Here is an 11,941-nt window from a genome sequence, read left to right as displayed (position 1 = left end):
AAAACCGACATAGGCTCTATTTAGGATCGATATTTGAACAGAAACACTCCCCTTCACACAATTTCAACTTCTTCCACTCATTTTCAATTTTCCTCTTCACACACCTACATTCAACGTCATTCCACACCATTAGTTAGTTATTGTTTTTATAGTTTTGAGTTTTTGTGATGAGTTTAAATGTGAATTCTTCTCTAAGAAGTGTTGCAGAGAAATAAAAGTGAGAAAATCTTCTTCCTACATTTCCTAAGAGAGACTACAAATGATTTGTTTTGAGAAAGAAGCCTGCGGGGGAAGAGAAGGGGGAGTTCTGGAGTGGGAGTCAGTATCCTCCTAGCCTAGCCACGGATTTAAGGACTGAACCTAAGATTAGTCAATGACTTTCTATAACACTAAATCATGGTAGAGAATTAAAATTGCTCATATTTGATATAATACATATTTAAACTATTTATCTAATCTCATTTCACAAAAAACTCATTGTAGTGGAAAAGATGTTTTTTCATATTAGAAAATTTCATCACACAAACATAGTTTAGTAGTTATTAATTTTAAAACCTGCTTTTAAATTTTGCTAGTAGTAAATAATTTAGCTTTGATAGTATCTTAAACATTTGAAATTAGTGAATAATTTCGTTTGATTTCTGTAAATTTCCTAGTTAATTTATCATTTCAAATTTAAACATTTCCCGTGGAACTGATATTTGGGACTTAAACAGAAAGTCTTATATTTTTTAATAACGATACATATATTTGTGTGGAATCTCAATCTTAAGAGCCTAACGTTATTATTATTAAAATATCACATCAAGTTTTTGGCACCGTTATAAAGCGGAGTCAACTTTATAAATTTTACACAACTATATTCAACCGGGATCACATTACAAATTGAGCAATCACTTAAATACAATTTCCACATGTATATAAATTCGATACATGATTTAGATTTAAAGCCTCATACATTGATAAACCTCTACTCAATTGAAATATAGTGAAATCTAAACAAATACAAGATCATGACATAAATATTATGATTTAAATAAGACTCTGCTACGTGGTCTTGTCATATCAGACCAAAGGAGTTTAATAATTAAAGTCTCGAAGAACAAGTACATTGTAACAAATTAGGGGAATTTATACACATAACACCCAATTCCTATGTATGTACATATATAGCATCTCAACTTTATTTTTTTGTATTTAAACCACCCAAATCTTTCATATCACATGAAAAATACAACTAGTTTATCTTTTCAAAAGTGAAATGCATCTTTTCATGTATATGTAAGGTGGTATGTATGTAAAAGTTATAGTTTAGGTGTTAAACATGTAAATACATAAGAAGGCAAATTACCAAGTGTTCTACATTTAACAGTTCTCCTCAGAAGCATACGTCATCATTAGTATTATCCTAACAATTTGGAGATAACATTACTTTCACGTTTTTTTGTTCATTTTCTAGCAATGTTCCTCCTAATCATCCAAGAAATGGAGAATGTTTCAATAGCAGGAAGAGCAGTGAGAATTGAAACGAAAAAAAAAAAATCTTACTTTACCTCGTACACGAGAGTTCAATTTTTGGCATGAGACGTGTTGAATGAATGAGTGACCACTATATGTAAAATGTATCTGGCAACATAAAAACATAATGCAAAGAATTAAAAACATGAAATGCTTTGAGAAACATAAACATAAGGAATGAGGATTTTATACAAACTGATACCTTCTGGCAAAAGTTGGGTGTTTTTAGGCAATTACTTTCACAGCTCTGGAGCCCCTCTGCAGACACAATATAGAAACCTCTCTCAAAAAAACAAAAAATATGGGAAAATTTGGAAAAGAATCAATCATCATATTGCTAACATAGCAGCTAAAGGTTTGGAATTTACATATTCAGCATCTTAAACTTCATATTTACACGAAAAGCACTCTTGGTTAAATTTTCATCCTTGTGGTTTGCTCTCTGTCACCCACTATCTTCAATGTTTGAGCCGCAACCTAGGTGCCCTCACCATCGATGCCATCGTCCAGTGACTCGAGTAGTTGTCAGGGTTCTGAAATATATGAGAAGGAAACGGCGGGATCTCGACGAACAAAGCCCTCCCAACTTCTGCCCTGCTCAAACCCGAAACCATTCAGCTAGGTAAGTAACCCTCATTTTTTTCTCTCACTTTCTCATACATGCAGTCTTTGTGTGCTTCATCTTCCTAATTTCCTTGGATTTCAGGCAAAGAGAAGGCTTCATCTTACTAATTCCCCTAGATTTCAAGTAAAGTGGACGAAAGAAGTGATTTAAGCATTATCTTTGTTGATTAAAAGGAGGAGAAATGAGGTTTAGGGCATGTTTAGGGCAGCTTATTTGGAGCGGCGCGTTTTGAAAACGCTGGATGAAGCGCTTGGAAATAGCAACGGGGCCTCTTTTCTTAAAAAACTATGTTAAACGCAAGCCATGCGGTCAAAACCCGCGACCCGCGTTTTCTCGCAAACTTATTATTGTAATAGTCTCTCGCGCTTCGCTCCCACTCTCACGTTGCTTCTGTCCTCATCTCTCTCGACTACTCCTCTTTGCGCATCTCTTCGGTGGCAACGTTTTGCCTCTCTTTTCCCTCTTCCCTCCGTTCTTTGGTAGCAGCAGGTTGCCTCTCTACTCTCTCTTCCCTTCGTTCTCCCTCTCTCTGTTTACTGTGCTCTCTGTCCTCCTATGGTGTCACTTTTTTTTTTTTTTTTATGGAATGACTTTCACTTTGCGATTTGTGGCTTTCTCATTTGCAGTTTGAAATAAGAATTTGGATTTTGCGAATTTGTGGCTAAATTTGATATGTAATAGGGTTTTATCTTTAAGTTTGATTTTTGAGTGAGAATTTGAGATATGACTGAAAAAGGGTGTTTGATTTGTTGATAGAATGTTTCGGGTGCCCCATATGTAATTGCTTTAAATGAAAAATATGATATGGGGTTTTATCATTACCTTCGATGTTTGAGTGAGAATTTCAAAAATGGATGAAATAGTGTGTTTGATTTGTTGATAGCAATGTTTTGGAAGCAATGTTTTGGGTAAATTACATGTAGAGCACCCAAAAATGATGCATTTACGCTTGCCACAATCAAACAATTGTGAATTTGTTAAAAATGAAAAATATATGATGGGGTTTTATCATTACCTTCGATGTTCGAGTGAGAGTTTGAAAAATGGATAAAAGTGTGTGATTGATTTGTAGATAGTGGGAAATTACAAACAGGGTGCCCAAAACCAATGCATTTACGCTTGCCACAATCAAACAATTGTGAATTTGTTAAAAATGAAAAACATATGATGGGATTTTATCATTACCTTCGATGTTTGAGTGAGTGTTTGAAAACCGGATAAAAGAGTGTGATTGATTTGTAGATAGCAATGTTCTTACATACATAGCACTCAAAACCGATGCATTTATGATTGTAACAATCAAATCATTGTGAATTTGTTAAAAATGAAAAATACAGGATTGGGTTTTATCTTTACCTTTGATGTTTGAGTGAGAATTTGAGATATGGTTGAAAGAGGGTGGGTGCTTGATTTGTTGATAGCAATGTTTCGAGTGTCTTATATGTAGTATTCTCAAATGAAAAATATGGAATGGGGTTTTCTGTACCTTTGATGTTTGAATGAGAATTTGAGAAATAGTTGAAAAGAATGCTTGATTTGTTGTTAGCAACGTTTCAGGTGCCCTGCATGTAGCATCCTCAAATGAAAAATATGGGTGGGGTTTTATCGTTACCTTTGATGTTTGAGTGAGACTTTGAGATGATTTTTTGATAGCAATGTTTCGGGTGCCCGGTATGTAGTATTATCAAATGAAAAATATGGAATTGGGTTTTATCTTTACCAATGATGTTTGAGTGAGAATTTGAAAAATGGATGAAAGAGGGTTGTGCTTGATTTGTTGTTAGCAATGTTTCGGGTGTCTGTATGTAATATCCTCAAATGAAAATATGAGTTGGGGGTTTATGTTTACCTTCGATGTTTGAGTAAAAATTTGAGAAATAACTGAAAGAGGGTGCTTGATTTTTTGATAGCAATGTTTTGGGTGTCCTGTATAAAGTAGTCTCAAATGAAAAAAATATGATGGGGTTTTATCTTTATCATTGATGTTTGAGTGAGAATTTAACAAATGGCTAAAAGAGAGTGCTCGATTTGTTGATAGCAGTGTTTCACGTACCCTGTATGTAACTGCATCAAATGAAAAATATGGGCTGAGGTTTTATTTTTACCTTTGATGTTTGCTGGTGGTATACGTTGGCTTGTGTGCGGAGGGGTGGTGTTGTGGAGGTGGCGGTTGGTGTGTAGTTGTGTTTGTATTAGAGGATGTGTTGGTGAATGTGTGGAGGTTGTGGTTGGTGTGTGATTGTGTTTGTGCTAGAGGATGTGCTGGTAGATATTTAGAGGTGGTGGTGTTACGGAGGTAGTGGTTGGTGTTTGATTGTTTTCGTGTTAGAGGATGTGTTGGTAGTGTTGTGGTTGGTATTGTGGAGGTGGTGGTTGGTGTGTGGTTGTGTTTGTGTGGAGATGTTAGTGTGTGGAGGTAGTGGTGGTGTTGTGGATGTGTTGGTGCCTTGATGTTTTGAGAGGTGATGTGTAGGTGGTGTTGTAGTATGATGTGGAGGGGCATTGGTGGTTATTGTGGCACCTATTTTTATTTGAGTTGGGATATTTTAGCATTCCTATTTACGTTAATTAGTTTTTTTCATTAGAGTAATATAATGGTTAAGACAAAAGATGTTGGTTCATCTGCAATGAGAGATAAAGAGACTATTAATATTTTGCGACATTTGCCTCAAGGTGGTTGAACTGGGAAATATATCGGCAACATATTTCAACAAGGAAGACTGATGAAATATTATTAGAAAATTCAAAGATAACAATGTTTTGGAGGTCTATGATAAAACTTTTGATCTTATGAGTTTTTATGGATGACATGTATGTTGCTATTGGTTGATATCACATGTGGAATCCTAAAGAAGACAATCGAATTCATCTTTTTTTTTTTTGGTGCTACGGTTTTTGATATTTTTCTGGATAACCTTTTTTGGTGATATGTATATGTGACACACATAAGCTTGGTATTTTGTGGGTTAAAGACAATCAAGAACTTTTTTTTATAAGGTCTGTTGTCTTCTTGTAGTGACAGATTCGTTGGTTTATATACTGGGTTCTTTGAGACCTTACAACTATATCAAACTATAAATAATTGCTTCTGTTATCAAGTTTTACTTTTGTTATGTCTAAAAATATATTTTTTAATCATTCAAGAAAGATTAGCTCAAGTATTTTTGATACCTCTAAAAGATTGCATTACATTTGTTGACTTCAAAGTTCCCTGTTAACTTCATATCAGCCACATAGTTACGGGAGAGTTTTACAGGGGCCCAAGGGAATCATGAAAAACTGTGACTATTTTTATGGGTGGATTGGCTGGAAGATTCCACCGCTGAGAGTGATCGGGCATGGAGAATATCCTTGAAGGATGGCTTAGCTTGTGACATATGTCGTCTACATTTTAAAATTAATATTGTTATATTACTAATTATTGTTTTAATAGTCTTTTTCTTAATTTTAGTAGTCATGCTACTCAATATTAAGTGATGCGTCTATCATTATTTTGTAATATTCTAAAGTATAGAATATACCGGTATGAACAGTTCTATTGCAAATAACGTTACTATTGAGGGACAAAATAGTTATTTGTCCAGAAACCGCTGTAACACAACTGTTTTCAAAATACAAAAAAGACAGCCAATTTCTGCACTGCAGTTTCCTGTGGTAGCTGCTACGCAGCAACTGCCCCAAACAAACCCTTAAGATTCTGCACTTTGGATTAATCATAGATTTTTAAATTAGTTATTCTATAAATTTTAAGCTTCTTTTCACATCCCCTAACATGTTTGTTTATGTTTCACCCTCACCAAAGGTGTAGAATGTATAGAGGACGATGTTCAACAGAATCCGACAAGTCAATGACTTTGTACCACTCGACGCGGCAACTTAGCAGGAGGCTGGAAATCTCAGCGAGGGGCTGAGTTTGGCATAGGCGGAGTCGCCGAACTTGTTGGACTTCGGCGACTCCATCTCGGATGTGATCATTTCTTCCTTGAGTTCGGTGATGACGGCATGCAGGAACTCATAAAGAAGAGTGCAATGAGAAAACAGACTTAACGTAAGGGATGTTGTGCATGTAAATATGAATTTTGAGGTGCTGAATATGTAAATTCCAAACTTTCATATGTAAAAACCCCTTTTTTTTGGCTCACACAGAGGAACTTAAACCAATAGAATAATTAATGAAAAAAAAACCGCACAGTTTGCAAAAGACGAGTTAAAACTGTTCCAAAAAAACGTTCTCAGAACAAAAGCAATGGCAAAGTGATAAATACAAATTCTTCATGAAATGTGCACCAAAAAGTGTTGCTAAATAGCAAAAACTAACTTTTGAACCTAACGATGCGCGTAATCGAGAAAAGCAACAAACCAAAGCGACAAAACAAACGCTAAACACTAATAAAGACGAATTGAAAAGGCAGGGAAATTTGGAGAAGGAGAAGAGAATATATACGGGATTTCTTGATTCCATGGGAGGAGATTTGAGAAACGGAGCTTGAAGAAAGGGCCGGCAGCTGAGCCATGCAGGTAAAAAATCGCGTGGCTCCGATGGAGTGGAAATTATCTTCGGATCTAGAAAAGCGGGTTAGGGTTTCGCTTTTCTCCCGCCTTGTTTTATCAAAAACAGCCTCCTCTAGGTTCACCTACCCCGCATGTGGGAAAAAATTTGCATGCGATATATCCAATCAGAAGACGTCACATAATTTTCGACGGGTCCACTGTATTAAATAAATATAATATTTCTCTATATAACTCGTTTGTACCTTGATCTGTAACTCCGATATACCCTTTCATATATCTCGCGGTTGGTCTGCAGTGATCCGATTGTAACCGAAATATATTAGTCATGTACCTTCCGCGGTACAGGGTCATGTAACGCGCTTGTAACCGGAGTATACCCAAGTTATACCTTCCGCGATACAAGGTCATGTAACACGCTTGTAACTGTGATATACCCCAACTATACCTTCCGCGGGTGTAACTTGCCTGAAACCTTCCTATAACGTTGAACACCGCGAAAGTAGCTTTTGTACTATCGTTGTAACTCGATTATAACCGCCATATAACAGACTTTGAAGCTCGCCATATAACAGACTTTGAAGCTCGTATAGTGGAACAGCACTTGTAACCGCATAGATTAGAGATTGTATCCATGTTGTAATTGTCATGTAACAGAGGATTATGCCCCTTCAGTTGCAACCGTGTGTGTACCCTGAATGTAATTACACTGTACATTATTTAAATTAGTGAGCGCGAAACATGGTATTTAAGCAGCTAGGTTTATTGTTTCATTGTTCTCTGACCATTTTCTCCTACAGTGGCAGCTTCGGGCTTTTCGACCTCTTGAACTTGAAGATGGAGTACGGCTATAGAGAGTGTCAGTTTATGTTCGACGCAGTGCATGACATCATAATAATTAGTTTTAGGGTTTTCTTTAATGTTTTTTGTTGTTATGGTTTTCTTATCTTTATGATATATCTGTTTTTTTTGGAAGTGTATGTATGTTGTGTTATGTTTGCATAGTTGCATGGTATTAAATTTAATAAAAAATAGTGAAATAAACATTGAAGTAATTAATATATCCTTCATTAAACTCAAGTTTTTGGAGGCGCATGTTTGTAGATAAATAAAAATATTAAAGTATTTGGAGGTGCATGTTTTTTAGAGTTGTATGATTTTAGGTTAGTTTTTTTTTATTATTTTAAGGTGTCATTATGAAGTTTAGGGATGCTTTTTGAGCTTTCCATTGTGTTTAACATTTTATTCTCTCGATTGCAGTTTGGTGAGAGCAATGCTAGTTGTACCGAGCAAAGAACAAACATATTACTCCAAACATTGGTCCACAATGAGAAAGAAGTTTATGAAGTATATTATGCTTACGTTCATCATATTGGATTCAGTGTTTGTAAGGATCACACTACGTTTTGGAATAACTCCAAAAATATCAAGATGAAGGACTTTGTAAGTGGAAATGCAGGTTTCAAGAAAGAGCTCAAGATTACATAAACTGTTAAATATAGAAGAGCAGAAACAATAATTGGTTGCCCTGCAATGATCCGATACGGATTTGATGAGGAAGGCAATTAGACAGTTAAAAATTAATTGAATCGCATAACCACTCATTAGCAAACCCCGGTGACAAACACTTGTTGCATTCCAATAGAAAGATAAGTGAAGTAAATGCATATGTGCTTAGATCCATGACACAGTCTGAGATTAGACCAAAAGACGCTTTTAACTTCCTAGCCCAAGAAGTTGGGGGTGTAGAGAACCTGAAATTCACAAAGACAGATGCTTTCAATTTTATTCAGAGGGAGAAGAGATGTAAAATTGAAAATGGTGATGCGAATTTTTTATTGCAGTTGTTTGTAGAGAGACGTGCCGATGATAACATGTTCGAATGGGATTTTGAAACTGATGTGAGCAGCATGCTGATGAGTTTTTTTTGGAGCGACTGGGCATCCAGGCTTGATTATAATTGCTTTGGATATCTGATTATATTTGATACAAGCTATAGGTTAAATAAATATAACATATGTTGTGCTCTTATTGTTGGTGTTAACCATAATTGGCAGAATGTTGTATTTGGAGTCGGATTCTTGTCAGAGGAAATGACGGACTCGTTCAAATGACTTTTTAAAACTTTCATCCGTATCATGGGTGATAATCATCCAATAACAACCTACACTGATCAAGATCAGGCTATGGCTAGAGCAATAACAAAAATTTTGCCAAATATGCCAAATACACGACATAGATTTTGTCAGTGGCACATATACAAGAAATTGCCTGTAAAGGTTCATTGCAGCGTGCTGAGTAGGATTGTCAGTAATCTTTTTTATAAATGCTTGAGAAAATGCAACTCTGACGAGGAGTTTGAAGAAACTTAGGGTGAAATGATCGAGAAAGGAAACCTACATGAGAATGTTTGGTTGGATGAATTGTATAATATCAGGCATAGGTGGTCAACTGCATTCAACAAAGAAATTTTTGGAATGGAGATCCTATCAACGCAAACAAGTGAGTCCATGAATAAAATTTGCCATGATGTCTCTAGGGCAACAAGCACCCTGACCGAATGTTTTTGGGGTCTTGAAAATGTCATTAAGGATTGGAGAAGAAATGAAAAGAATAAAGAATTTAAATGCCAATAGTCTGCAATTTCTCCCATCGTTAAAAGCAGTCCATTGTTGAGACGAGTTTCTACACTTTACACAAGGAAGTTATACTCAATGTTTAAAGCACAGTTTCTACATGATTTGTGTGGGCTTGCTATGGAGTGCTCCAATACTATGGATTCAAAATTTCATATCCGAACTCTTGATAATAAGGACAGAGCCAGACCCTGGATTGTTAAAGTGTATAAAGTGCAGCTGCAGGAAGTTCGAAATGATGGGGCTACTATGTTCACACTCTCTTAGAGTCCTAAACTTTCTACATATTAAGAAGATACCTGTTAAATATTTATTATTGAGATGGTCTGAAAATGCAAAAAGAGATTTGTATAACAGTTCTGAATACATGCATCTGCAACAGTCACAATCCTCGCATGATATTAAAGGCGACCTAATTTCCAAAGCACACATGCAAAAAGCAGCTTATTAGTGCACCCAAAAAGCAAAGGGAAATCCAAAAGCTGAGCAGCACATGAGGGAGTCAATGAAGAAACTGTCATTGGATATTGATGACATGCTGGTTGATAAAGGTTTTAGAGGTAGGAGCAAAAAAATAAAAATAAAAAGCCTGTCAACAATGAATCAAATTTGAATGATCCTGCTAAAATGCGGCTGAAAGGTATATCTAACACGAGACTAAAAGGGTACTGGGAGAAAAATAAAAGATCCAAAAGTATATTCGAAAACTCTAACCCTTTTTCTTATGTTTCAACAGACCATTAATTTTCAGCCATAAATATTATATATATAGGAAAACAAAAAAAATGTTTCAACAACCGAAGAACCAAAATCATCACAGTGTCATCAACCCATGTGCTCACTTCTTGATTTCCTAACACGCGTTCAAATTTAATGGTGATTTGTTCGATTTCATATGTTGTTTAGGGTGGTTTCAAGTTTTATCTAATACATTGTTATCCATTGCAGAATTCTTTTGCTCCACGGAATAGAGAATCCTTCATTGCCATGATGACGGAGTCAATCGATGCGGCAACAATGCCTTCATGGAGTGAATTTCTGTAAAAGATGTGGGCATCATGACTGTAGAAGAATTTTATCTTAAGCAAATCATAACTGTAGAAGAATTTTATCTTGTGCATATAAGTGATATTGGAAGAACTTATTTGGATATTTTATTTAGAAAATCTTTCATTTATGAGTTTTAGGCTGATGATGAAACATATCATTATGGATGTAGAAGAATTTTATCTTAAGCAAATCATAACTGTAGAAAAATTTTATCTTGTGCATATAAGTGGATGTTAGGATTTCTTTCTTTTATAGAGATTCGGAGGAAGATGCCTGTATGATTTAGCATAAAGATTTATTATACCAGGAAAACAAGCTCAAGTCTACGTGTATGATTTAGCTTAAATATTTATTATGTATGATATTGGAAGAACTTATTTGACAAAGTTTATTTCTCTAGAAATATGTTTCTGATTTGCGGAGAAAGAGCTGTCATTTTTATGGTTCCTGGAACTATATGACATTTATTTGTTAAAATTACAAATCTGAAACTTTTAGAAGCATTAAAAAAGTTAGAAATTTGGATTCTCTTAATTTTTTGTATGTTTTAGAAAATGATAAAGAGTATTGATATATTTAATAAAATTTTTAAGACATCAAGAAGCATTAAGTTTTTGTTTTCCATGATTGAATTTTTTTCTCAAACTGATGTGCTACCGAGATATCTGAGCTACTTTTATCACTTTCAATACATAATATATGAGATATGTTGGGGAACAATATGTTTCTGGTGATTTTTTGCAAGGAGGCATGAGTAATCTTTCAAATCTGTGTCTCATATTGCCTCAAAATTTTTTTTCTAGCATGCCTGAGATTGGGATATGATTGTCTATTGAAAAATCGTGTGTGCTTTATGTCAAAAATGAACTAAAAAAATAGGAAATAAGCAAATGAATGCAAGCAACTCTGAATTCTCATTTAAATCTTTTATGGTGGTAATGATCCAGATTTGATCATGTTTTCAGTTCTATTTTCTTTCTACAGCAAATCATAGCTGTAGAAAAATTTTTTCTTGTGCATATAAGTGGATGTTATGCTTTCTTTCTTTTATAGAGATTCAGAGGAAGATGCCTGTATGATTTAGCTTAAGATTTATTATAGCTGGAAAACAAGCTCAAGTCTACGTGGTTAATAACTGCTTTTATGTTTGTAAATAAGCCTTTCACCGATGACATTAAAAGTTTGATGATTTTATGTAAAAGATTGAATTTTACAAATGCACTGTTGATCAACTCTTCTTTGTGAAGTCAATAAAAAGAAATGTATCAATTTAGATGTCATCATTTTACATAATTAACAATGGAATTTAATAGTATATCTGGATGTCATTGTTCCTATCCGTGCTGTAATTTAGATACAATTTAGATGTTACTCTATCTGTAATTTAGATGTCTTGCTTGTAACAATGTAATTTTAAATATACCATTAAATTTCTTATAAAGTTATTTAGATTCTAGCTGATAGAGTCCTTTAAACTCTGGAAATGATCGTTGTCGATAAGCTGGAAACGCCCACAATTATAAAGCCCTTCATATTTTTATTAATTTGAATGAAGCCCTTTTGAATATCGTCCGACTCAGCTTCTCTTGCATACATCTTTTAA

At 34.8% G+C, this 11,941-nt stretch overlaps 1 long non-coding RNA gene across 1 annotated transcript; it reads right to left on the bottom strand.

Moving 5' to 3' along the window:
* Nucleotides 1–1,552: 1,552 nt before the first annotated feature.
* Nucleotides 1,553–6,772, bottom strand: LOC110035768. The gene is made up of 3 exons (XR_002295172.1): nt 6,588–6,772; nt 1,721–1,776; nt 1,553–1,626 (listed from the first exon to the last, which is right to left on the bottom strand). It is a non-coding gene; the product is annotated as an uncharacterized LOC110035768 (long non-coding RNA).
* Nucleotides 6,773–11,941: the final 5,169 nt, after the last annotated feature.

The sequence above is a fragment of the Phalaenopsis equestris genome, unplaced genomic scaffold (genome assembly GCF_001263595.1).
Source record: "Phalaenopsis equestris unplaced genomic scaffold, ASM126359v1 Scaffold199762, whole genome shotgun sequence".
In the NCBI taxonomy this organism is placed as follows: domain Eukaryota; kingdom Viridiplantae; phylum Streptophyta; class Magnoliopsida; order Asparagales; family Orchidaceae; genus Phalaenopsis; species Phalaenopsis equestris.
The sequence above is the reverse complement of the archived record's forward strand: the minus strand, read 5'-3'. Positions and strand labels throughout refer to the sequence as shown.